We start from the raw sequence: 27,116 nt of genomic DNA on the forward strand, positions 1-27,116 counted from the left end.
CAACAAAACGTTGTTGTGCTGGCATAAAAGTCCTGGAGCTAACCCTTACCAATCCCTGGAGACCCTAAGAATATACTGAGAAAAACCTGAGGCTGTAAATGACCCATGGAAAGCCCCAAATGGTATATATTCGATTTGTGGGCAAAAAGCTTACAGTGAACTGCCCTGTAGATGGAAAGGATCCTGTACTTTGGGGATTATACAACCCTCCTCCTTTGTACTGCCAAAGTCCAAGAGTAACCTGTTAGGAGCACCCTTATATGAAAACCTGAACAGGGAAAAAAGAGAATTGAAACTTGAGTTTCCAAGGGCAGGAGGGGACCAAAAATGGGGAGAAGAAGAGTGGCCAGCAGAAAGAATAATTATGGGCCAGCCACTTGGGCTCAAGATGGAAGCTGGGGATATAGGACCCCAATTTACCTGTTGAATAGGTTGATTAGACTGCAAGCAGTGGTAGAGGTAGTCTCGAACCACTCCTCAGAGGCCCTGGACTTGTTAAGCCGGCGGCACATTCAGGTGCGGGCTTTTCTGTATCAGAATTTAATAGCCTTGGACTAATTGCTGGCCGAAGAAGGGAGAGTGTGCGGGAAATTCGATGAGTCAGAATGCTGTGTTGAGATTCATGATTACAGAGAAACCATCTGGGGTTTGGCAGCAGAGATCAAAAGGGTAGCTCATGTCCCTGTCCAAAAATGAAATTCCATTCTTCAAGCCTCATGGTGGGACCAGATGCTTGAAGGGGGAACTTGGTGGAAGAAAATAGGGTTCCTGATATTGTGCTCATTAGCTGGATTATTGTTTCTACCTTGCCTTATTCCATGTTTTATCCGACTAATCCACTCAGTCATTCAAAGCGTGCAGATTGCAGTAACCGACTCGGAATTGGCTACCGGAGAAGATAGTCAATTTGAGAAAACACCTAAGATAACCAAAATAATGAAATTAAAGAAAAGAGACCAAAAAGAGAAAGCTTCCAAAGTTTTGGCCAGATTTGAAGCCCAGACAAGAATGAGTAAGATAAATGAAAATTTATACAAGCAGAATAGGGACTGTGAGATGCAAAGCTGTGTTTCGTATCAGGTACAAACAGGCGATGTGTGTATTTGTCATTGCGATATGTGTAGAGACCAACAATGGGATAGTTGTGAATTCTAATAATAACTGAGGAAAAAAAAAGCATAGAGAAAGGCCTTTGGACCTATCTTTTGTTTGCAATTAACCCTGATTCATTGAGGATCATTGGAATTAAGGTGTTAAAGATGTTGCTTTTTGTTTGCATTTAATCCATAAAAAAGCTCTGCAATAATAACCTTTTGAAGTATAATTTTAGACTATTACTTGTATCCTTGAAACTATAGCTTTGGAATATATATAAAGGAAATATACTTATCTCATGCCTTATTGAAGCAGAGAAAAACAGCTTGAGAAAGGAAGATGAACATCACCTCAAAGGTTTGTGGTTTTGACCAAAGGGAAGCTGGACATCACTGTTATGAGATTTATAGTCTCTGCAATTAAAAGGTGGACACATCTGGGGAGCTGGACTCCGCCAGATGGGATTTGTCTTTATTCTTTCGGAAACCGAACCGTCACCATCTGGGGATACTCCTTTGTGATACATCCTGAGAAATTAAAATCACAACAGTGTAGAGAATTGTGATGTAATATTTTGGAATAAAAATTGCTGATGAGTAAAAAATTGGAAATAGAAACAGCTGAAAAAAAGCTGATGAGTACCCCTATAAATACCTGTAACCATCAATTATCGGTGTGCAGTTGGAGGGGAAACTTGCCCCACTGTACCCAGCGCTGTATTGCTCATACTTTACCATATTAAATATTAAATTGATTGCTGCTTGAATATTGGCTAGTCAAGCTTCTTATTCATAACACACAGCAGGAGCACGGCACGAGAAATCAGAGGCAAAGGAAACAAGGAAGGATCACTTGTCTGAGTTTCCAAGGAGGCTTTGTCTGAATTTCCAAGGAGGCTTTATTCCTGAAAGGGGTCAGCTGCAAGTCACAAAAAAAGTGGGTCCGACAAGCATTTTTCAAGAGGGGATGGTCCAAGGGGTGGATACAACTCTCACCCAAGGAGGGGATCTTAGGGGAGGAACACATCACTTAGCAACTCCAATAAGGATCATTCAGGGGAGGGAAGAAGCCTCACAAACCAATCAACCATCAAGACATAGCTGACTGACACAGAACATTCGAGAATACAAGGGGAGTGACTACAGAGACTGACAAGAATAAGGGTAGTACAAGTGAGATTGACAAGGGTTTACAAGGGAATGAGGGGAGGAGCAGGGAGACTGACACACTGATGGGCAGACAAGTGGTGGGAAAACTTTGTGGTAAACAACATAGGAAGAGCCATCAGGGAGAACAGAATGGGGTACATGGGAGAAACCATTAGGGTACATGGGAGAAACCATTATAACTGACTAACATAGGAAATCTAACTTTTATGTTAAAACACCTGTAAAACACCAACTACCACAGGTAGGGTCTGAGGGCTGGAGGGAGGGAGCTGTCAACAGGGAGGGAGAAGGCAGGAGCTATGGGAGCTTCCCACAGGCTCAGCTGTGCCAATCATCAGCTGTGCCTGGAGCTCCAGCTGGTCTCCTCTGATCTCCAGGAGGTCTCACCTTCCAAGGGATCTGGAGGTCTTAAAGAGACACTGGTTCTTGTGAGTCAGCAGATGAAAGTAATTCTGCAGGTCTTCCCTCAAGCATCACCTGAACAAATGTACTTATGTGGAAAGGGCTGTTGTCTTCACTCAGGGCTTGAAGGGCTCGAAGAGAGAGGAACAGAGCCATGGTCAGAACCTGGATCTGCAGGAATCCAAGGAGACCTTTCTGCCAGGGCCATCCCACCCAGTTCTTTCCGTGGCCACAAGAGAGGAGGGGCCAAGGGGATCAGCTGCAAGGTGCTGGCCATGAATCCCTTCACCCATGTCCCTGAAACCTCTGTGTGCTCTGCCCACGCCACGCCTCGTCCACACAAGGATCAAAGCCCACCGCAGCCGGGGCAGGGATTGCAACTCCCTGCTCAGGCATTGCAGCTCACCCAGCCAGCCCCCACTGACAGCCCGCTGCCCTCATCACCCTCACAGAGGGCCTGGATCTCTTCCTTCTGCCCCATCAGGAGCACCCCAGCCATCCCTGGGAACACAGGCTAACCATAACTAAGGCTGCTGTGGCTATTATCCAGTTTGCTTTATGGCTTAATGAGGTGAGGGATTCATGGATTTTTAACTTCCCCTGGAAGGCAGGCACATGGATTCAGAGCTATCACACACTAACTGTGTGGTTTTGGGCTTACTTTAATAATGGTACTTACTTTGAGGAAATGACACCGGTGGACATTTTCTCCCAACCCTTCACCCAGCTCTTTGGGCCTGCCCCACCAGTTTTCAAAGGGTTCAGATCCACTCTAAATGCTAATGATATCGTACAGTGATTGGTGTTGCTGATAGGCCTGTTCTATTTAGCATTCAGAGATGAGGGAAAATTAACCTGGATAAAACCACGCTGACACCAACCCCAGAGACAAGGGATGCTGCTGCCCCAGAGCCTGACCCTGTCCCACAGCCCACCTCAGAAATGAACCACCCAGACTGGATGGTGGTTCTGGTGAAGGAGATGGGCCAGATGCTGAAGGAGCACATTTCCCCAGCTGGTGAGAAACCCTCCCCCTGCCTCAAAGAGAGAGAGTCTGAGGGTACAGCAGTGGAACCCACAGATGTTACAACTGTCCAGGTTCCAGCTGAACTGCAAAGGCAGACACAGCCAGCAGCAGTCGCTCCTGTGGAAACAAGGAGATCTAAAATGAAATCGGAGCACCCAGGCAAGGATAAGAAAGGAGGGCCTTCACAACCCACAGGGGAGCCAATGGTTGAGATCATCACCAAGTCCCTGATGTACAAAAGTCCCTGTAATCTGCACAAAGACACTGTACGATGGGGACGTGAGGCTTATACAACCTGGTTACTCTGGGTCTGGGACCTCGTGGGTACAGGCCTGCGACTGGATGGTGGTGAGGCAAGGAATTTGGGGCCCTTGACCCAGGATTCAGGTGAGAATCAGATTTTTGTAAGGGAGTAAGGGTCCCTTTCCCTCTGGGAGCAGCTTTTAATGAATGTCAGAGAGAGGTTTGTCCACAGGGAGAGAATGCAGGAGCACCACCATAGAATGTGCTGGAAGGCCCTCGAGGAAGGGATCCAGCAGCTGAGAGAAGTGGCAGTATTGGAGATACTCTTTGGGAGGGATGGACAGCATGATAATGACCCTGACAAGGTCAGGTGCACAGGGCAAATGTTGTGGAGTCTGGCAAATCTGGGGCCATCCCAATATACTCCCTTCATTGCAACAATTAATGCTGATAACAAACGCGAGACAGTGGGTTCTGTCACCAACAAGCTTAGATATTGTGAGAGTATGATCAATGGCCCCATGCAGGCTCATGTCTCTACTGTGATCAAGGACCTCAAAGAGGAGATAAGGGAGATGAAGGAGGAGGTGAGGAAGATACATGTGGCACCCGGGCGAGTCACAGGCCCCAAAGTCAGAGCCCAACATCCCCCAGCCAGAGAGAGAGGGTACACCCCATGGGCTGACCTGTGGTTCTTCCTGCATGACCATGGGGAAGACATGGGAAGGTGGGTTGAGAAACCCACTTCTGTCCTAGCAGCACGGGTGCATCAACTCAAGGAGGGAAACACTAACTGAGGGAGTTCCACCCAAATGAAAGTAGCCTCAGCCTCCCACGATTGAGCTTGTGGACACTACAAGCTGGGAGGACGATCTGTTGGATTACCTTGAAGGAAACTCGACCATGTATGCCCAGGAAAGAAATAATAGCCAGGGCTAGAGGAGACCTGCCTCTAGTCAGGAAGAGGCATGGGACAGAGTTGATCCGATGGCCTGGCACATCAGAACCACAAAAATATGAAGCCTTAGTTGATACTGGTGCGCAGTGTACCCTGTAACCATCAGGAAATGTGGGGGCAGAACCTGTTTCCATTGCTGGGGTGATGGGGGGATCACAGCAATTGACCCTGTTGGGAGCCCAGGTGAGCCTGACTGGGAAGGAGTGGCAGAAACATCCTATTGTGACTGGCCCAGAGGCCCCATGGATTCTGGGCATAGACTTCCTCTGGAACAGCTTTACAAAGACCCAGAGGGACTCAGGTGAGCTTTTGGAATAGCTGCTGTAGAGGCAGAGAACATTAGGCAGTTGAACACCTTGCCTGGACTATCAGAAAGCCCATCTGCAGTACGACTCCTAAAGGGTGGAAGAGCAGGAAGTGCCAATTGTCACCTTGACTGTGCGCCGCTGGCGATACTGAACAAATTGAAGTGCCATGATCCCCATTCACAAAATGATCCGTGAGCTGGAGAGCCAAGGGGTGGTCAGCAAAACCCACTCACCCTTCAACATCCCCATCTGGCCTGTGCACAAGTCTGACAGAGAATGGAGATTGACTGTGGACTATTGTGGCTTGAATGAAGTGACTCCACCACTGAGTGCTCCCGTGCCGGACATGCTGGAACTCCAGTACGAGCTGGAGTCCAAGGCAGCAAAGAGGTACACCACTATAGACATTGCCAATGCATTTTTCTCCATTCCTCTGGCTGCAGAATGCAGGCCTCAGTTTGCTTTCACATGGAGAGACGTGCAGTACACCTGGAACCGACTGCCCCAGGGGTAGAAGCACAGCCCCACCATCTGCCATGGACTGATCCAAGCTGCACTGGAAAAGGGTGAAGCTCCAGAACATCTGCAGTACATCGAGGACATAATTGTGTGGGGGAACACGGCAATCGAAGTGTTTGAGAAAGGAGAGAGGATCATCCAGATTCTGCTGGAAACCCACCTCACCATCAAGAAGAGCAAAATGAAAGGACCTGCCCGAGAGATCCAGTTCCTGGGAGTGAAGTGGCAAGATGGATGGTGTCAGATTCCCACTGAGGTCATCAATAAGATCCCCACGATGTCTCCATCAACCAGCAAAAAGGAAACACAAGCTTTCTTAGGTGCCATAGGCTTTTGGGGAATGCACATTCCCGAGTACAGCCAGATTGTGAACCCTCTATACCTGGTCACCTGCAAGAAGAACGATTTCCACTGGGGCCATGAACAGCAAGAAGCCTTTGCCCAGATCAAGCAGGAGATCACTCATGCAGTAGCCCTTGGCCCAGTCAGGACAGGACCAGAGGTGAAGAACGTGCTCTACTCTGCAGCCGGGAACCACGGCTTGTCCTGGAGCCTTTGGCAGAAGGTGCCTGGGGAGACTCGGGGTCGACCACTGGGATTCTGTAGCCAAAGCTACAGAGGTTCTGAAGCCAACTACACTCCCACAGAGAAGGAAATCTTGGCCACCTATGAAGTAGTTCAAGGGGGCTTAGAGTTGACTGGTACAGAAGCACAACTCCTCCCTGGCACCCTGAATACCAGTGCTGGGGTGAATGTTTAAAGGAAAGGTTCCCACTACCGACCACGCCACTGACCCCACATGGAGCAAATGGATTGCCCTCATCACACAGCACGCCTGCATTGGGAACCTGAACCACCCTGGGGTTTTAGAGATAATTACAAACTGGCCCAAAGGTGAGAACTTTGGTCTCACTGATGAAGAGAAACAAGTGACAAGGCTAAAGAAGCTCCACCATACAATTAGCTACCAGCAGAGGAAGTGCACCATGCTCTTTTCACTGACGGTTCCTGTCGTATTGTAGGGATGAGCCAGGAATGAAAAGCAGCCGTATGGAGCCCCACACAACATTTGCACAAGCTACTGAAGGAGAAGGTGGATCAAGTCAACTTACTGAACTCAAGGCCGTTCAGCTGTCCCTGGACATTGCTGAGAGAGAGAAGTGACCAAAGCTCTACCTTTATACTGATTTGTGGATGGTAGCCAATGCTCTGTCAGGTTGGCTGGAAAGGTGGAAAAAGGCCAGCTGGCAGAGTAGAGGAAAACCAATCTGGGCTGCTGATGAGTGCAAAGACATTGCCTCTTGGGTAGAAAATCTAGCTGTGAATGTCCACCATGTAGATGCCCATGTCCCCAAGAGTAGAGCCAATGAGGAGCACCAAAACAATGAGCAGGTAGGTCAGGCTGCAAAGATAGAGGTGCCAAATATAGACCTAGACTGGGAGCATAAGGGGGAGTTGTTCCTAGCTCAATGGGCCCATCATGCCTCAGGTCATCAAGGCAGGGATGCCACCTATAAGTGGGCACGAGACGAGGGGTGGTTTTAACCATGCACAGTATTTCTCAGGTTATCCATGACTGTGAGACGTGTGCTGCCATCAAGCAGGCCAAGTGAGTGAAGCCCCTATGGTACGGTGGGCAGTGGTCCAAGTACAAGTATGGGGAGGCCTGGCAGATTGACTCCATCACAATGCCCCAGACACGCCAAGGCAAGCGCTATGTGCTGACCATGGTGGAAGCCACCACTGGATGGCTGGAGACCTACCCTGTGCCTCACACCACTGCCCTTAACACCATCCTGGGCCTGGAAAAGCAAATCCTGTGGAGACCTGGTGTGGGAGGATCGTCGTCTATTTGTCCCAGGTGTCCACAGGGTTGGGTTTCTTACCTAGGTACGAGCAGTCATTTGGTGACAGGGGGACTCCCACCAGGCATGTTGAGAGCAGAGCATCTACGCTTCCCATGACCATACAAAGATTGGCTTTAATGACTTCACCAAAGTGACCCAGATGTTTTGTTTTGGCTGAGGGACGATCCAGCTGGTGGTCATTTGGATACGGATGAGGGCGCTGATAAAGACAATGGCAACGGTGGCACTGCTGCGGGGTGCCCTGGAAGGTATCACAGAAAGAATCATACTTCTTCTTTCCCACTGGGTAGTTTTCACTTGTGGATGGTAAAAACACACATTAGTTGACTTATTTTAAGTCCTTCTTAAATATTCTTAAGTTTTCCCTATAGTTCTTACCAACTCCTCCCAATTATTCCCTTCTCTTTTTTTGAGGGAAGTTTGAGGCAGGGAAAAAGGAGTAGTTTCAAGAGGGGAAAGAGGGAGGGAGTAGGGATAAAGGGTCACTGGTAGAGAGATGGTGGAAAAGGCAGGAGTATGTCTGCATTTCAGATTGACATGGACATTATCAGTGGGATATATCTACATGTGATGAGTGTCCTTGCCACAATGTTTGGATATGTGAATTTCTTTTTTCTTCATCTCCAAGAGAAAGCTGCTTCTGTGGCATGGTGGGAGAGGGAGCTGACTTCCTGTTCATTTGAGGGGTTGTCTTCAGATCTGTGGCTACGTAGGGACTGATAAATCTTCTGGGAATCCACCGGGGTCCTGTATCTGTAGAAACACAAGCATATTCTGTCCCCCACATAATGAGAGGCTATGGCCCTTCAACAATTTTAGATTCATGATTCTGATCAAGTACTGGAGGTCTTTCTTTGAGGTGTATGTACATGTTCTGAAAGTGCCTTAAGACAGGGGGGTTTGATTCATTTTTGAGAGCAATTATTGAAATATATATGATATTAGAATTCATGAAATTCGAATAATGAAAAGTACTTTGCACAGTCTCTCTTGTATAGAGAAAGCCGGGGGCTATGTACAAATCACAAACAGGAAGGAACTGCTGTGGAATGCGCCTCGAGCTGTTTTATTTTTCAGCATCAGTCTCATTACATGGTTATGACAATGGGAAGATGCCAGCAGCTCATATCCTGAGCGGCAGACCAAGAACTTAATGTTACAACTTACTTTATAAGTTTTTTGACCAATCACACAAAAGCACATTGACAGCAGTTCTATCCAACCACTATAAGCAGAAGTACCTTTGGTAAAAACAATGCTTGCTTATTTCTTATGCAATACCTGCTTGTAAGCCTTAAAACACAATGCACAGAGCTCCATTATTAAGCTTCAAACTTCCTAATATCTTGCTAGAAAAACTTTTCTGTATCTTAGGGGGTTATTCTAGACAAGCGTTAATACACCAACCATTTTTGTATTTGTCCTTGCTTTTCTACTTTTTAAATAATTTTTCTGCTGACCTATCTCATGGCTACTGCTTAGCTCTAATCACAGTTCTGCTGTCTCTGAGGCCTGCCTTTTGCAGCTTCCCCAAAACCCTCTGATTTTGTGGATTCCCTCACTGAACACAAGTTCAGCTATTTTAAATCAAATTCTCACTGATGTAGATAGTATTAGACATGGCACACTGCAAAATGGAGCTGCTATAGATTTTTTGCTGTTAGCACATGGGCACAAGTGTGAGAGTTCTGAAGGAATGTGTTTTATGAACCTCTCTTTCATTCACAGTAAACTGAAACAACTACAAGACAACATGAAGAAATTGACTGTGAACGATTTGGGCTTGGATGAATGGTTTGAGGGATGGGGAATACTTGGATGATTGAAAGATATCTTAAAGGGAGCTTTGTTATTACTAGTAGTTATTATTGTATTGCTTTGTGCTATTCCATGCATAGTGAAATTGGTGACCCGCTTGGTAGAAAATACAGTGAAAAGGTTTTGGCTGGTGCAAGAAGAAGGGGGAATTGTAGCAATGTATATGAACAACTTAGGCCACACTGTGCACCAGCCATATTGCTTGTATTTGTTCCTATCAGATCCCTCTAGAATTCATCAAGGTTACTAACACATAAACTGTGCTACATGAAGAAAGAAAACGCTGAGAAACAGAATACCAAGACCACAAGAACTTGTTAACAGAGGGCTGAGAACCACCTGAACTGTAACCAGTCACATACTCTGAGAAGTGCATGCAGAAAACAAGGACAAGAGAGAGGCATCAATGAAGAGATGTGTGATCAGTGTATGCAGTAGAGTTAGAATGTATAAATAAGTATATTTATGCAGACGTATATATATAAAAATGTATAAATAAGTGCATAATGTAAGCAATAAATGGCTTCTGCTTGATCATACTAGTTAGTTGTATGGGAGTCCTGTTTCCCACAATGGGTGCCTGGGAAAGAGGGATGGTTCTTTTCCATAAAAGGAAAGCATTGAGCCAGGAGCAGGAGACAAGTGACCCTTGCAGGCCTGGGGCCTCATTGCCTCCTTGTCCCTGCTCAGCAGCCTGGCAGGGGCCGCCCCATGCTCCTGCCCTTGCCATTGCACATCCCCACATGCCAGTGCCCATCCCGGGAAGAGCCCTGAGCAAGGAGGGAGGGGCAGCATCTGCCTGGCCAGGGGCTGGGGCTCAGCCCTTGGCCCTTAGCATTCCTGAAACACATCCAGCTTTGCTCAGCACCAGAGACACCTTTGCCTTGCTTGTCCCCAGCTGTCATCACTGCCTCCAGTGTTCTGCTCTAACTGGAAACTGGGGACACTTTCCCAGTTGTGTTCCTCAGTGGAACCCATTAAAACTTTAAGAAAGTTTAGAATTTAAATTTAATTTTGAGTTCTTGAGAAGTTTTTTCAAGACACTCTCAGGGACTGAGTCTGATGCAAACAACACCAAATCCCCTAGAGGCTCATTAAGGTCCTTGTGCTGTGTCTGTGCTGCTGAGCTTTAAAGGAACAGCTCTTCCCAGGACCAGCTCCTCTCCCAGCCCAGTAGGGCTGAGGGCTCTGCCTGCAGGCACTGAGGGGACAGGAGCCAGGCAGAGACAGGCTGAAGGCAATCAGGATTGGGAAGACATTGAGCTGAGACTTCACTTGGGGAAACATCTTCACTGCCCTGTGCATGGTGAGTCTGTGGGTGCAGGGCAATGTCCCCTGTGCTGCTGGAGGGATCTCCTGAAGCCAGCACACCCCACAGCCTGGGGGATGTGTCAGGAGGACTCTCCCAGGTTCTCTGTGGCACAGGAGGAGCAGAAGGAGGATGTGCTGCAGAGCGGGGCTGCCCTGGGCACCATCAGAGGGACACGGCAGGACGGCTCCTGCTGCCAGGGACGGCTTCAGGGAGTGAAGCTGGGGCTGCAGCCAGGGCTGCCCAGGGCTGTCCTGCAGAGCAGCTCCTGCAGCCCTCAGGGCTCTTGGCCAGCCCAGGGCATGTGCCACCTGCCAGCGGCAGCTCTCAGCCTGCCTGGCAGCTCCCCATGGATGCTGCAGGGGCGAAGTTGGAGGTGGAAGGAGCCACTCCCATCAGGGCAGATTCCTCCTGCTGTGAAGATGGTGCTGCATGGCCAGGGCTGCTCTCAACTTTCTCCTAAAGGGAAGGGAAAGGGGCTGTCAGCTTTGGCTGTGTCACTGAGACTCCTGCACTGTCGCCCTGGGCATCAGCAGATGGGCCTCAGATCTCCCTCAGAAAGTGCCTCCTCAGCCTCCACTCCCTACAGACAGCAGTAGCAGCATCTTGGTTTGCAACATCTCTGTTCTGGCCTGCCCTTAAGGCCTTGCTGCCAGGGAGATGCCCCTGGGCAGTGCCCTGTGCTGGGAGGGGTCTGCAGGGCAGAGCTGAGCCCCCAAGGCTGGGCTGGGCTCTGGCAGCAAAGGCAGGGAAAAGGCTTGGATAGATTGAAACAGCTTCCAGTAGGCACAACTCCGGGCAGCAGAGAGCCAGACCAACCCTTTTCATCCCTCCACATTAAGGTGCACAGGGAAAGAGCTAAGGGTTTCAAGAAAATATTTTTAAAACAGGAGCATTCCAAAAGTCCACTTTGTTTTCAAGCACATTTAAAGCGTGATTACCCTCAGCTAGCCGGAGGTGTAATGATCAAAGGCCCCTCTGTGGGGACCTGCATGTCTGACCACACTGGGGCACAGGGAGCCCTGTTCTCCTTGTTTTGTCCCCAGTGTTTACCCAGGGAGCATAGCTGAAGAGGAATCAGTAACTCAGCCGCAAAAACACCCATTCAAAAAACTCTAGCAAAGTCCCCCCTCAGGAGGGCAAGTAATTTTTAGGAGATCCCATGCAAAATCCATAGGACTGATGCAAGAAATTGGACCCAGCTTGTCAATGTCTTCTTTCAGTAGTCCACGATGCCCAGAGTGAAGAAATGTCCAACAGCAGCTCCATCAGCCACTTCCTCCTGCTGGCATTGGCAGACACACGGCAGCTGCAGCTCCTGCACTTCTGCCTATTGCTGGGCATCTCCCTGGCTGCCCTCCTGGGCAACGGCCTCATCATCAGCACAGTAGCCTGCAGCCACCACCTGCACACGCCCATGTTCTTCTTCCTGCTCAACCTGGCCCTCACTGACCTGGGCTCCATCTGCACCACTGTCCCCAAAGCCATGCACTATTCCCTCTGGGACACCAGGGACATCCCCTTCTCAGGATGTGCTGCTCAGGTTTTCTTCTTTCTTTTCTTTATCACAACAGAGTTTTCCCTTCTCACAGTCATGTGCTACGACCGCTACGTGTCCATCTGCAAACCCCTGCACTATGGGACCCTCCTGGGCAGCAGAGCTTGTGCCCACATGGCAGCAGCTGCCTGGGCCAGTGGCTTTCTCAGTGCTCTGCTGCACACAGCCAATACATTTTCCCTGCCCCTGTGCCATGGCAATGCCCTGGGCCAGTTCTTCTGTGAAATCCCACACATCCTCAAGCTCTCCTGCTCCCCCTCCAAACTCAGAGATATTTGGCTCATTTTGCTAAGTGCTCTTCTATATTTTGGTTGTTTTGTGTTCATGGTTTTCTCCTATGTGCAGATCTTCAGGGCTGTGCTGAGGGTCCCCTCTGAGCAAGGATGGCAGAAAGCCTTTTCCACCTGCCTCCCTCACCTGGCTGTAGTCTCCCTGTTTATCAGCACTGGCACATTTTCCTACCTGAAGCCTCTCTCCATCTCCTCCCCATCCCTGGATCTGTCCCTTTCAGTTCTGTACTCAGTGGTGCCTCCAGCCCTGAACCCCCTCATCTACAGCCTGAGGAACCAGGAGCTCAAGGATGCTTTGGGAAAACTGGTGCCTGCATCTTCAGAAGGAATAAATTCTTTTTTCTGCTACAGAGCCTTCAGTATATAACTCTTTACAATCTCACCCTTTTTTCTCTTATTTGTCTATTTTTTACTATGGTAATTTTCCTATTGTTGTAGTGTTTCCTACAAAATATTGTAGTATTACTCTTAGCATTTCTACATGAATATCTACCTTTCTTTTGAAACAGAAAGACTTGCAAGAGGCTTCTTCCCTTGGCATTTAAATAAAAACAAGTGCCTGCCCTGACTTGTCTGTCCAAGGCATTTCCTCACCCCTTCTCTGTCCCTGCAGGGGCAGTGCCTGTGAGCAGAGGTGGAGGGAAGAGGCTCCCACCACAGCAGCACAGCCAGGGACAATGGCCTTGGCTCTTCCCACATCTGCTCTGTCCAACTGCACCCTGTCCTTGCCAGCCCTGCTGTGGCTGTAAGGCCGGAGTGCTCTGGCAGCTTGGCGACTGTCCTGCTGTGTGTCCCTGCTGTGGCCACAGGCAGGGCCAGGCCATGGGCACTGCTGGGACACAGCTGGGCTCCAGCACAGCAGCTCCAGCAGCAAAGGGCATCTCCTGAGGGCAGGGCAGGGAGGCTTTGCTCCCCTCCAGAGCTGCTTTCAGCAATGTGCTCCAGGAATGGCCTGGCACAGCAAAGCCCAGTGCCTGGGGCAGGGGGGAGTGTGCAGGGGGGGCTCACAGCAGTGTCCTGGCACAGCCAGAGCTCCTGGCATGGACCTGAGGCAGCAGCAGAGCAGGGTCTGGGCTGTGTCTCTGTTTTGGGACAGCCTGGGAAGGTGGCCCAGGGCAATTGTCCCACACCAGCCCCTGCAACCACCACTGCCAGCACTGGCCTCTCCCCACCTGCAGGAGGTTGTTTGTCCCTGCACAGAGGGACACCAAGTGACCAGGCCAGCAGGCCATGTTTTCTCTGCACTGAGGAGATCTCAGCAGTGCATCGTGTGTGTGTGGGGAGATGAACCCCAGTGAGCACAAACACCATCAGCACACCCGGGGCTGGCACAATTCCAGTGGCACAAACAGGGCCTTGAGGCCACTTCACCCTGAGAGTAACGTCCTCTGGGAAAACACCTGAATTCTTTGTGGGGTTGTGGTTAGGACTGCATGGAGACAAATATCATTGGCAGGGCGGCTCCAGGAAAAAATGCTCAGGGCAGCCATGGACTGCACAGAGAGACATTGGATAGAGTGAGGGTCTGTGGGGAGAAATCAGAGCTGCCTCCCTTCTGAACCAGTCCGAGGACCTGGACAGGGCTGTGCTGTGTTCTGGGCACTGACCTGGAACTGAGGGATGTGGAAAAGGCCTTTGGTGTCAGGGCTGTTGAGAAGGCTGGGCAGCATCACTGTGGGACCTCTCTCAAACCCCATTGGAAAGGCCAGAGCCATCCCAGAGGGTCCTGGGCACTTGGGAAGGGCAGACATGGAACCAGTCTGCACACAGGGCAGAGAGGGGGACTGGGACAGTCACAGCCTGGTCAGGCTCAGCAGGGAAGGGGATGTGGCAAATCCTCCTGCAGCCATTCCAGGCACTGGCAGGACAGGGCAGGGACTGCAGAACCCATGTGGGAGGGAAAAGAAGGGGATGTTGTGTGCCCAGACTTCAGCCAGGCCTGGGACAGGGTCTGCTGTGGTCTCCTCAGAGCCAGACTGGAGAGAGCCAGGCTGAAGGAGTGGAACATGGGCTGGGTGGGAGTTTAGCTGAACAATGAGGGTCAAACGTCATCCATGTACAGAGTCCTCTTGGCAGCCATGCCCTAGTGACATCCCTCAGTGACCAGCCCTTGGCCGCCACAGTGGAATATTTCTATTGTCTCTAAAATGGCATGAGATGTACTTTCAATTCCTTGATGGATGCTGCAAAATTTCAGGGAGTCTGTGACTGAACTCATCTAGTTAATGGTGACTGCAAAATGCAAGATGACTGAGTTGGGGAAATTTGTCTGGCCATCAGGTGCCAAGCAAGCCACAAGAAAGGGCAGAAAAACTTATGCACCAGAAGAAAGACAGTTCAATAGGGAAAAATTGAAATTCAACCAAAAAGAAAGCCCAAAGCCAACCAATAAACCCAAAGCAAGATCCACCCACAACAACACAAAACCCCCACAAACAAACCAACCACGAAAAGAAAAGACCACAAACAGAAGAAAAACCAAATAAGCAGGAAATCTCCCATCAGTGGGAAATACTTAACCACCTTGTGGCAGGAGAAAATTCTGTATGTGTTGGTGCTGTTTTGAAAGAAAAATATCTGAAAAAATAAATTAATCCCCTACCCTCCTTGCCTCCCCCCCGCTTCTCTCAGATGATTTCTGATCATGGTGTGACATGGAATGGAACATCCCTTGGGTCAGTCCAGCCCAGCTGTCCCATCCCTGTTCCCCAGGAACACTTACCCACGCCAGGCCCATAGGTTGGGGGGGTTGCAGACGCCTCATGCAGGGCGAGCACTGACACAAGGACAGGAGAACAGAACAACATTTACTCTTGTCAAGGACAGTAGAACAGAACAGCTCAGCCTTGGAGAAACTAATTGAGGATGTATCTATGGCAAACAGAAGTCCCAAGAAATGCAAGCAGGATGCCAGCTCTGCTCTGACAAAACAGAAGTTATGCAGAACAATAATATTGCCCTTACTCAAAAGGAGGGGTCAAGGAACAGCCACCTAAAAAGGACACTGGATGTTGAAGACAAAATCCAAAGAACCATGGAAGGATTTGTGATAAGGGGTACAACTATGTCAAATAAACTCAAAGGAACTGGGGATAGCTAATGGATACATCATCAGTGTGTGTGATAAAAACTCTGTTCATTTGATCCTCAGTGCACTCCAATGGAGGAAGAATGGCCTAAGTGACCACCATACTGTAAAAAAGAATACCTGCTTTCAAATACTCCAAACTGTTCAGAAGTTTCTATCCAGTGGATTTCAGTATCAGTGGTGTCCTTGACTCCATTATGCCCCACAGTTTCACAATGGCGCCTTGGTTCCATGAGGCCCTGCTGTAGAACAATGGACCCTTGGTTCCATTGGGTTCTGTACTGTCAAAATGGCCTCTTTGGTTCTACACTGCCACAGTGCTCTCCTTGGTTCCACCAGGCCTTGGAGTGTCACAACAGCCCCTTGGTTCAGTCAACTGCCATAGTGTCACCCTGGTCTCTTGGATCTGCAGTGTCACAATGGACAATTGGTCGCAAGCAGCCTGGCTGTGACACCATGATAATTTGGTTCCATGGGGCCCCAGAGTGTCACAATGGCCCCATGGTGCCACAAGGTTCCCCTGCATCACCATGGTGTCCTTGGATCTGCAGTATCTCCATGGACCATTGGTTCCATGTGGCCCTGCTGTGTCACAGTGGTTCCTTGGTTCCACTGCATAACAATGGAATCTTGGTCCCGTGTGGTTCTGTACTGTCACAATGGTCTCCCTGGTTCTGGACTGTAACAATGGACCCTTTGTTCCATGACGTTCCATGATGTCACAAGGGTCTCCTTGGTTCCACGAGGCTTTGCTGTGTCACAGTTGACCCATTGTTCCATAAGCTTCCATGGTGTCACCATGGTCTCCTCAGATCCACATTGTCACAATGGACAATTGGCTCCATGGCCCCTGCTGTGTCACAATAAACCCTCAGTGCCATGAGGTTCTGTGGTGTCACAATGGTCTGCCTGGTTCAATGAGGCCCTCGAGTGTCACAATTGTTGCTTGATTCCATGAGCTTCCATAGCATCAACGGTGGTCTCCTTGTTTCTGCAGTTTCACAATGGACTCTGGTTCCATGAGGTCCCTAAATGTCACTGGTCTCCTGGGTTCCATGTGGCCCTGCTGCGTCACCACAGCCCCTTGGTTCCATGAGTTTCTGTACTGTCAGCAATGGTTCCTTTGTTCCAATGAGGCCCTGCTGTGTCACAATGGACCATGGGTTCCATGAAGTTCTTCAGTGTCACAATGGCCCCTTGGATCCATGAGGTCCCACAGTGTCACCATGGTGTCCTTGGATTCACGCTGCCATAATGGGCCATTGTTGCAGCCAGAATAGCTGCTAATAAAACCCAGGGCAGGGAAGCAAAAAGGGCCTTTGCATGGTATCCACAGATGTTTCATTCAGCTGTGCAGTGAGATGTTCAGGGTCACAAGGCAGGACTTCTGGGGGGAGTCCAGGTTTCTGTATCTCCAAAGGAAGGGACTGATCAGTGGCATGGGGGCAGTGCAAAGATGGGGCCAATGGGGGAATGGGGAGGGAGTGGCTGAGGGACACAGAACAAGGGGAAGGAGCCGATGGGATCGAACAGCTTTTCAGGGAAGCTTCTTGTGTCTCCCTAACCCAGGGAATGCCTCTCAGGGTCTCCACAGCTGCAGAGTGTCAAAATGGCCCCTTGGTTCTTTTGGGCTCCTCAGGATCCCAGTGGTCCTTGGTTGCATGAGGCCCAGCTGTGTCACACTGGCCCCTTGCTTCCATGGGGCCCCACAGCACCACAATTGTGCCCTCTTAGTTCCATGAGGCCCCTCAATTTCAAAATGGACCTTTGGTTCCATGAGCCCCACATTGTTCCAGGAATCCTCAGTTCCATGGGGCACTGTAGTGTCACAATGGCCCCTTGGTTCCATGAGGCCCCTCTGTATAACAATGGACCATTGGTTCCATTGGGTTCTGTACTGTCAAAATGGCCTCCTTGGTTCTGCACTGCCACAGTGCTCTCCTTGGTTCCACCAGGCCTTGGTGTGTCACAACAGCCCCTTGGTTCCATCAGCTGCCACAGTTTCACCCTGGTCTCTTGGATCTGCAGTGTCACAATGGACAATTGGTAACAAGCAGCCCCCCTGTGTCACCATGAATATTTGGTTCCATGGGCCCCCCACAGTGTCACAAGGCCCCATGGTTCCACGAGGTTCCCCTGCATCACCATGGTGTCCTTGGATCCGCAGTATCTCCATGGACCATTGGTTCCATGTGGCCCTGCTGTGTCACAGTGGTTCCTTGGTTCCACTGCATAACAATGGAATCTTGGTCCCTTAAGGTTCTGTACTGTCACAATGGTCACCTTGGTTCTGGACTCTAACAATGGACCCTTGGTTCCATGAGTTTCCATGATGTCACAATGGTCTCCTTGGTTCCACAAGGCCTTGCTGTGCCACTATGGACCCATGACTCCATGAGCCGGTGTCAGAATGGCCCCTTTGTCCCATAGAGCCCCACAGTGTCACTATTGTCTCGCCTTGGTTCATTGAGGCCTTGCTGTGTCACAATGCTCCTTTGTTTCCATGAGGCCCCATGTGTCATAATGGTCTCCCATGGTTCCATGGGGCCCAGCTGTATCACAATGGCCCCTCTGTCCCATGGAGCCCCACAGTATCACAATTGTCCTCCCTTAATTCCATGAGGCCCTGCAAAGTCACAATGGACCTTTGATTCCATGAGTCCAACATTGTTCCAAGAATCCTTAGGTCCATGGGGCCCTGTAGTGTCACAATGGTCCCTTGGTTCCATGGTTCCACACAGTGTGACAATTGCCCTTTGGCCCAACAGGGCCTCATAGTGTCACAATGGACTCCTCGGTTCCATGCAGACACAAGGTGCCACAATGGCCCTTTGGTTTCTCAAGGCCTCAAAGTGTGAAAATGTCCTCCATGGTTCCATGAAGTCCTCCTGTGTAAAAATGGCCTTTGGTTCCATGATGCCTCATAGTGTCACAATGGTCTCATTGGTTCTGCACTTTAAGAATCCCCCCTTGGTCCCTTGGAGCCCCACAGTGTCACTATTGTCCCCTTGGTTCCATGAGGCTTTGCTGTGTCACAATGCTCCTTTGGTTCCATGAGGTCCCCTGTGTCACAATGGTCCCTGGCTTCCATGAGGCCTGGCAGTGTCACAGGGGTCTCCTTGGTGCTGCAGTGTCACAATGGACCCTTGGTTCCATGGGGACTCACAATGTCAGAAGGGTCTCCTTGGTTCCATGAGGCCCTGCAGAGCCCCTTGATTCAACAAGGCCTCCAAATGTCATCATGGCCTCCAGGATTCCATGAGGCTCCGCAAAGTCCCAATGGACTTTAGTTCCATGGGGTCCTGCACTGTTTTATGAATCCTTCTTTCCATGGGGCCCTGGAGTGTCACAATGGACTCCTTGGTTCCATGGTGCCGCTCAGTGTGACAACTGCCCCTTGACCTGCCATGACCCCACAGTGTCACAATGGTTCCTTGCTTCCATGAGGCCTTGCAGTGTCACAATGGTCTCCATGATCTCATAAGGCCTTGCAGTGTCACCACAGACCATTGGTTTCATGGAGCCCCACAGTGTCACTATAGTCCTCTTGGCTTCACAAGGCTCTGAAGTGCCACAATGGTCCTTTGGTTCCACAAGGCCTCCGAGTGTAAAAATGGCCTCCATGGTTCCATGAGGCCCTGCTGTGTCACAATGGACCTTTGGTTCCATGATGCCCCAGAGTGTCACAATGGTATCCTTGGTCCCACGGTGTCAGAATGGACCCTTCATCCCATGGACACCCACAGTGTTCCCTGCAGTCCCCTTGATTCCACCAGGCCCTGCCATGCTCTACAGGCCCCTTGGTTCCAGTGGGTCCCAAAGTGTCAGAACAGTCTCCATTATTCCAAAAGGCCCCACAATGTCCCTTTGCTGCCCTTGGTTCCACAGGGCCCTACAGTGGAACAAAGGATTCTTGGTTCCATGAGGTTCCTCAGTCCCAATGGTCTCCTTGGATCCTCAGAGTCACAGTGGCCCCTTGGCTCCGTGTGGCCACGCTATTTCACAATGGCTCATGGTTCCATAAGGCCACACAGTTTAACAAGGGACCCTTGGCTCCATGAGGCCTTGCTGTGTCATAATGGACTTGTGGTTCCATGAGCTCTCACACTGCCAGCAGCAGTCTCCTTGGTTCTGCAGTGTCACCATGGACCCTTTGTTCCATGAGGTTCCGCAGTAGAACACGGTCACCTTGGTTCTGTGAGGTTCTGCGGTGTCACAATGGACCCATGGTTCCACCAGGCCTTGCTGTGTCACAATGGCCCCTTGGTTCCAAGAGGTTTCTCAGGGTCACAATGGTCTCCTTGGATCTGCAGTATCACAACAGGCCATTGGTTCAATGTGGCCCCAATGTGCCAAAATGGATTTTGGTTCCATGGGGTTCTGCAGTGTCACAATGGACCCTTTGTTCCATGAGTTTGCTCAGTGTCACAGTTGACTCCTTGTTCTGTGAGGCCTCGCCATCACCAAATCTCCAAAATATCAGAATAAGACCCGTTAACACTAATTTGCTTTTTAAGAGGGGATCATTTATTCAGGCCTGAGGTCTAGTGAGGGATAACTTTTAACCTTATGTGGACATGTTATTCTACCAGCATCAGTAAGTGTGTATTACAATTTACTCACTTCCATAAAACTCACCCAAAGTTCCCAGATTCAGTCCTTCGATTTTCTGTCACTACATTTTTGAGCCAGATGTGTTCTCTTCCAGCCATCCTTGCTGGGAAAGCAGCCCCTGCATGCCTTGTTCCTGTGCTGAAAGTTCACAGGCACAGTAAAAATTGAATTAATCCTTTTGATATCAAGGCCAAGGCTTTGTGTGGCGAGGCAGAGGCAGGCAGGAGGCAGAGCTGTCAGCAAAGGAAGGGCCCAGCCAGGTGGGGCAGCCGGGGGATGCCGACAGCCTGCAGGGACAGAGGCGCAGAGCAAGGACACCGTGGGACAGCCTGGGCTGCACAGGACACAGGGATGGGCAGCAGCTGCAAGACAGCCCTGCCAGAGCCAACTTGGGCAGCACTTTGGCCATGGCTGCTGGGCTTGGGCCTGAGGCCACGAAGGGACAAGTGACCCTTGCAGGGCTGGGGCCTCATTGCCTCCTTGTCCCTGCTCAGCAGCCTGGCAGGGGCCACCCCATGCTCCTGCCCTTGGCATTCCACATCCCCACATGCCAGTGCCCATCCCAGGAAGGGCCCTGAGCAAGGAGGGAGGGACAGGATCTGCCTGGCCAGGGGCTGGGGCTCAGGCCTTGGCCCTTTGCATTCCTGAAACACATCCAGGTGTGCTCAGCACCAGAGACACCTTTGCCTTGCTTGTCCCCAGCTGTCATCACTGCTTCCAGTGTTCTGCTCTAACTGGAACCTGAGGACACTTTGTCAGTCTTGTGCCTCACAGGGATCTATTTAAAGCACAAGAATCTTCAGTGTTTCAATCTCACTTAGAGTTCTTGAAAAAATTTTTGAGCCCTCTCTGAGGGACTGGGTCTGATGCAAAGAGCACCAAAGCCCCAGAGGCTCATTAAAGTCCCTGTGCTGTGTCTGTACTGCTAAGCTGGGCTGGGCTCCTGGCCCAGAGGCAGCTCCTGGCAAGGGCAGCGCTGCAGAGAGACAGCTCTGGCCAGGAGCAGCTCCTGTGCACAGCCCAGCAGGGCTGGGGCACTGCCAGGGCTCCTCAGGGACACCAGCAGGGCACAGACAGAGCTCACAGGGGCTCAGCACTGGCCGGGGCTGTGGCATGTCCCAGAGGGGGCTGTGTCACAGCAGCACCTCTGTGGCTGTGTCACAGAGGCACAGAGCAGCTGTGATGTCAGCAAGGGGTTGTGTGACAGCACAGAGTAGGCTGTGAGATCATGGTATGACTGTGTGACATTAAAGGGTGGGCTTTGAGGTCAAAGTGTGTGCTGTGACATTACAGAGTGGCAGTATGACATCACAGAGAGGCTTTTGTGGCATCACTGAGAGGGTTGTGACATGACAAAGTTGGCTGTGACATCATAGAGTAGGGTGTGAGGCCATAGAGCAGATCCTACCATTATGGAGGGTGTCTCTGTGACATCAGAGAGTGGGTTGTGACATCACTGGGTAGCTGTGTAAAATCATAGAACAGGCTGTGACATCACAGAACAGACAGTGACATCACATTGTGATTTTTTGACATCAGCGTCTTCTGTGTCATCACAGGATGCTGTGTGACATCACAGGGGCTGTGTGACATCACAGGGGCTGTGTGAGGTCACTGGGGAGGTCACTCTGCCCCGGCCCCCTCACAGCTCCCCCCAGAGCAGTCCAACCCTGCTCGTGCACAGCAGGGTCCCCTGTCCCCCCGGGTCCCCCTGCCCCCGGCCCCGCAGCCTCCCCCAGAGGATGTTCCACGAGATCGACCCCAGAGCCTGACACGGGGATGGGGGGCCGGAGCCCTGGGGGTGGCTCAGGGGGACAGGGACCCCCCGGCAGCGTTCCCATGTCCCCCAGGGCCAGAGCCTGGGCCAGGGCTCCTTCACCCTGTTATGAACGAGGCCTTGAGAGCGCTGTGAAAAATCCTCAGCAAGGGATCAGCAAAAAACCAGAGTTTATATTAAGGGACAGCAATACAAAGTTCCTTGGCAAGAGTCACTCTGCTCCTGACTGGGCACTTCAGGCACAGCAAGGAAACAAAGCATTAACAAAACCAAACAAAATCCAGGCAATCAAACCAGAAATGAACCAAGAACTGTCCCTTTGTGTGTGTGTAACACAAAGACAGTGAGGGCAAGGATAAAAGCAATATGGCCTAAAAGCTTAACAGAGCTCAAACTTAATAGGACTTAACATAACCTTGACTGATACTTTAAACTTGACAATTTAACAAAAGAACAGCACTTAACACTATTTAACCTAACTTATAACCTATGACTTAGCAATTTAACAGAGGAATTACATTTAACAGTATTTAACTTAGCTAATAACCTAAACTTAACAACTTAGCAAAATAACAACTCTAAGCAGCATTTAACTTTGCTTAGACCTCCTGACTTAACCTTACCTACACGCCTGACTGACTCAGCTATCCAAGGCACTCAAGCACCTCAGAGAGCAGCATTTCTGCCACGTTTCCCCAGCACAGGCACTCCTGTGCGCACACAGACACAAAGAGTCAGTGCAAGGCACTGGTGAGAAATTCCCCTGAGGGCAGGAAATGCTCACTCTGGATCCTTTGGCATCTCCCCACTGGGTGAAGGGCTGAGCCTGGAGGAGTGGGGGGATCGGCCCAGGCTCCATCGTTGTTCGGGATCCCCAAGTGCAGCAAATGGGAGAGTTCCCGGCTGGGAGAGGCCCCACTCAGAGGCAGTTGCTGGCCCAGGAGTGTCACTCTAGGACACGAAAGAACACAAGCTCACATCGTTGTTCTCATGGTGAAGAAAAAAGGGGATGTTTATTTTCTAACTCCAACATTTACAGTTTTCCAAAAGTGACAGTGGATTGGAGGGTGACAGTGCCACCTCTCCAATGACACTGGACAAACCAACAGTCCATCAACTGTCTCCTCCTCCAGAAAGGAATGCAAAGCAATGAGTTATTTACAGAAAGTGTGTGAGAAAGTTCATTACAAGAATGTCAACATCAGAAGGCTTAGAAAATCTTAACAAACCAGGGTGACATCTCACTCTTTTCTGTTTAAAAAAGAAAAAATATAAATGAACAATATGAAAAAAGAGAACATGAACACTCTTCAGCGTCCACTTGCGGAGGTATCATCAGAGTGATCACTCTCATCATCTGCATCTGAGTCATCACTCAACGATTCATCCGCTTGATGTCTTTCAGGTTGTTCACGATTTCCATCTTGCCCGTCGGCCGGATTCTGTCGCAGGTCAGGGCAAACACACTTCGAAGGTACCCAGCGTACCCCAGTGTCTGTGGATACACAAGCATACCCGCGCCCCAAAGCGATAAGGTCATAGGGACCTTCCCACTGTTTGGTGACTAAATTCTGTACCCAAACATTCGCTCGAGGCTGATGTGCCTCGTCCGCTGCCTGCAACGAGAGATGGTGATTCAAAATGACAGAATGATTTGAGCTCTGTGGCACAGTGAGATGACTGATTGTGCACAAGGCTTTTGCCAGCCGACTGTGCGGGGTTTCACCCTTCATTCCCCGTTTTTGTTTTTGAAGAACCCGCTCCAGAGTACCGTGAGCGCATTCTACAATATCTTGACCAGTCGGAGAATGAGGGATACCAAACTTGTGCGAGACACCCCACAACTGCAGGAACTGCCACACCTTTTGCAATGCATAAGCAGGACCATTGTTGGTTTTCAAAGCAGAAGGTATGCCCAGAACGGTAAAGGCCTGCCTCCAGTGGGCAAGGACATCACGGGCCTTCTCCCGAATGTGTGAGCCAAAGCCCACATCGCAGAGGAGAAAGTGTCCACCGTGACAGGCACATATTTGAGCCGGCCAAACTTGGCAATCTGGGTGACATCGGTCTGCCAAAGCTCCAAGGCCCCAAGGCCTCTAGGGTTTACCCCTGCCGGCAAAGGCGGAACAAGTGCATGGCAGTCATCGCATGACTCAACAATGTCACGAGCCTTAGTCGGCTGAAACTGCTTCTGCAAGGTATGTGCGTTTTGATGGAAAAACCCATGTGATACCTTGGCCTGCGCGAGTGCATCAGGCTGAGGCGCTACCCACGCTGGGTTAGCCAACTTGTCAGCCCTCGCGTTACCTTCCACTATAAAGCCTGGCAAATTGGTGTGACTCCTCACATGCAGAACATAGAATGGATGAACCCAGGGCTGAATGGCACACCACAAGGTCTTCAGTAAATGAAACAAGGCAGGATTACTGACCTCCTTCAAAATGGAATGACCCAACCTCTGTGTGGTATTGGCCACATAGGTGGAATCCATGACCAAGTTGAAAGTTTCCTGGGAAGATTTCTCAAATGCCATGACAGCAGTCCTCAGTTACAACCAATTGGGCTGACCCATTGTCATGAGCTTCCAGAACCTGCCACTCAGATCCATCCCTCCAGGTAACAATGGCCTTTCATGTTTTCCCTGAACCGTCAGTGAAGACGGTGGGTCCTTGAACGGGTTCCTGGCTGGTTTTGGGCCGCAAAGAGATTTGTGTGAATTTTGCCATATGCAGTAGCCTATGGCTATGATGGTGATAAATGACCTGTCCTGAAAAGTATTCCAGAGCACTCTGCAGGGACACACTGTTTGCAAAGCTCCAGTCAAAATCCTCCCGTTTCACCGGGAGTATGATCTTTGCAGGATCCACACCCATCAATTGCAAACACCGTTGCCGGCATTTGATTATCAAGCGAGCAATCAGCTCAAACAATGCAGTTGCCGTCTTCAGTGGCTGATGGGGCAGAAAAACCCATTCCAACACATGCAAGGAATCGGACCATTTGTCACTCCTTTGGCCAATGATGCCCGTGGGATACAAATCCGGAGTGCTGATGAACACAGTGACATCAACAGAGAGATCAATGCAATGAACTTGGCAAGCCGAAACAGCTCGCTGAACCACCTACAACACCTTACATGCCTCAGGGGTCAGTGTGTGAGGTGACTTTAGATCAGAGTCTCCTTTCAACAAATCATACAGAGGAGACAGCTGTGCATCGGTTAGTCCCAAGTACGGATGTAACCGAGTGATGACACCTACCAATTTCTGTAGGTGTCGTTCAGTGTCTTCACAGAATGCACAAATTGCACCTCCTGGTGACTGATCGTCCATTCTAGAATTTTGACCCCCAAGTAATTCCAAGGTGGTTGTTGAACCTTTTCTTGAGCCACCTGCAGTCCATGAGCATGCAAAGCATCGAGCAACCGAGGCTGAATCCTCAGCAGCTCATCCTGGGGGGGCATACCCACCAGAATGTTGTCCATATAATGATACAAACGTGCATCAGAAAACTGCTTGTGAACTCCAGACAAGGCAGGAGAATTCTGCATGCCCTGGAGCAATGTCCTCCATTGATACCTCTGTGCGGGCTCAGCCTTGTTAATCGCTGGCACTGAGAAGGCAAACATCGGTCTGTCATCAGGATGCAAAGGAATTGTAAAGAAACAATCCTTCAGATCCACAATGAGGACGGGCCAGTCTGGGGGAAGCATGGTAGGCGATGGCATGCCCGCCTGCAATGTCCCCATGCTTTCGATCACGGCATTAACCTTTCAAAGGTCTTGCAACAACCTCTACTTCCCAGATTTCTTTTTGATGCAGAAGACAGGAGTGTTCCAGAGACTGGTAGAAGGCTCCAGATGACCCTGTGTGGGAATCCACAAAATTAGAGGATTTTGGGAAAGCTTCAAGATGCAGGCCTCAGAGACAGCAGAACTGTGAGCAGAGCTATGCAGCAGCCATGAGATAGGTCAGCAGAAAAATTATTTAAACTGTAGAAAAGCAAGGACAAATAGAACAATGGTCTGTGTATTAACACTTGTCTAGAATAGCTCTCTAAGCTACAGAAAGTTTATCTAGCAAGATATTAGGAAGTTTGAAGCTTAATAATGGAGCTCTGTGCATTGTGTTTTAAGGCTTACAAGCAGGTATTGTATTCGAAATAAGCAAGCATTGTTTTAACCAAAGTTACGTGTGCTTATGATGATTGGATAAAACTACTGTCAATGTGCTTTTGCTTTGTGTAATTGGTCAAGAAACTTATGAAGTAAGTTGTAATATTAAGTTTCTGGTCTGCTGCCTGGGATGTGAGCTGCTGGCATCTTCCCATTGTCATAACCATGTAATGAGACTGATGCTGAAAATTAAAGCAGCTCGAGGCACATTCTACAGCAGCCCTGTCTACTTTGTGGTTTGTACAAAGCCCCCCTGCCAGCTTCACCCTGGTCCAACTGCTCCTGCACCAGATTCTGAAGGGTGACCAATTTATCTTGAGGGAGGGGCCACTGCTTCTCCCAGACAGATTTGTCCGCCAGACACCAAATAGGAGGCATAAGACACTCTGCGCCCTTCATCGCAGTGGCCCCCATCAAAAATCCGTCCCGATGCACACCCCCCAGACAGACAGAACACCCCTCCCCCAGAGGTTGGGCGGAGTAGAAGTAACATGAGGCCTAACCCAGGCTGTCTGTCCCTCTGTGTTCGCAACCAGCACGGGCCACTGGCTCACGTAGCATTGTGCCATCCCTCTCGGGCCCGTGACAGATGTCCCCACCGGATCCAGGGGCCACTCTGGGGGCCAGGCAGCAAGGGAGAGAGCCGTGGCATCAGCACCACTGTTGAGAAGCCCATGGAGGCAAATTTCTGATGGCGTCGCACCAGGAACAGACAGGGTACACAGCATCTCGGGATGGTCCTTGGTCAGGACAGCAGTCCAGTGAACTTGAGGCGGCCCAGTGGATCCAAAGCCACCAGCTCCACGTGACCGGTCAGCTGTCCTGCAAACAGAGGACTTAAAAGGCACAAGTTGAGCAAGTTGCGTCCCTTTCAGGATCGTGACGGGAGGGGGTGGGTG

Source organism: Melozone crissalis, unplaced genomic scaffold (assembly GCF_028551555.1).
Source record: "Melozone crissalis strain CALT ecotype California unplaced genomic scaffold, PUWL_Pcris_2 ptg000011l_1, whole genome shotgun sequence".
NCBI lineage: Eukaryota > Metazoa > Chordata > Aves > Passeriformes > Passerellidae > Melozone > Melozone crissalis.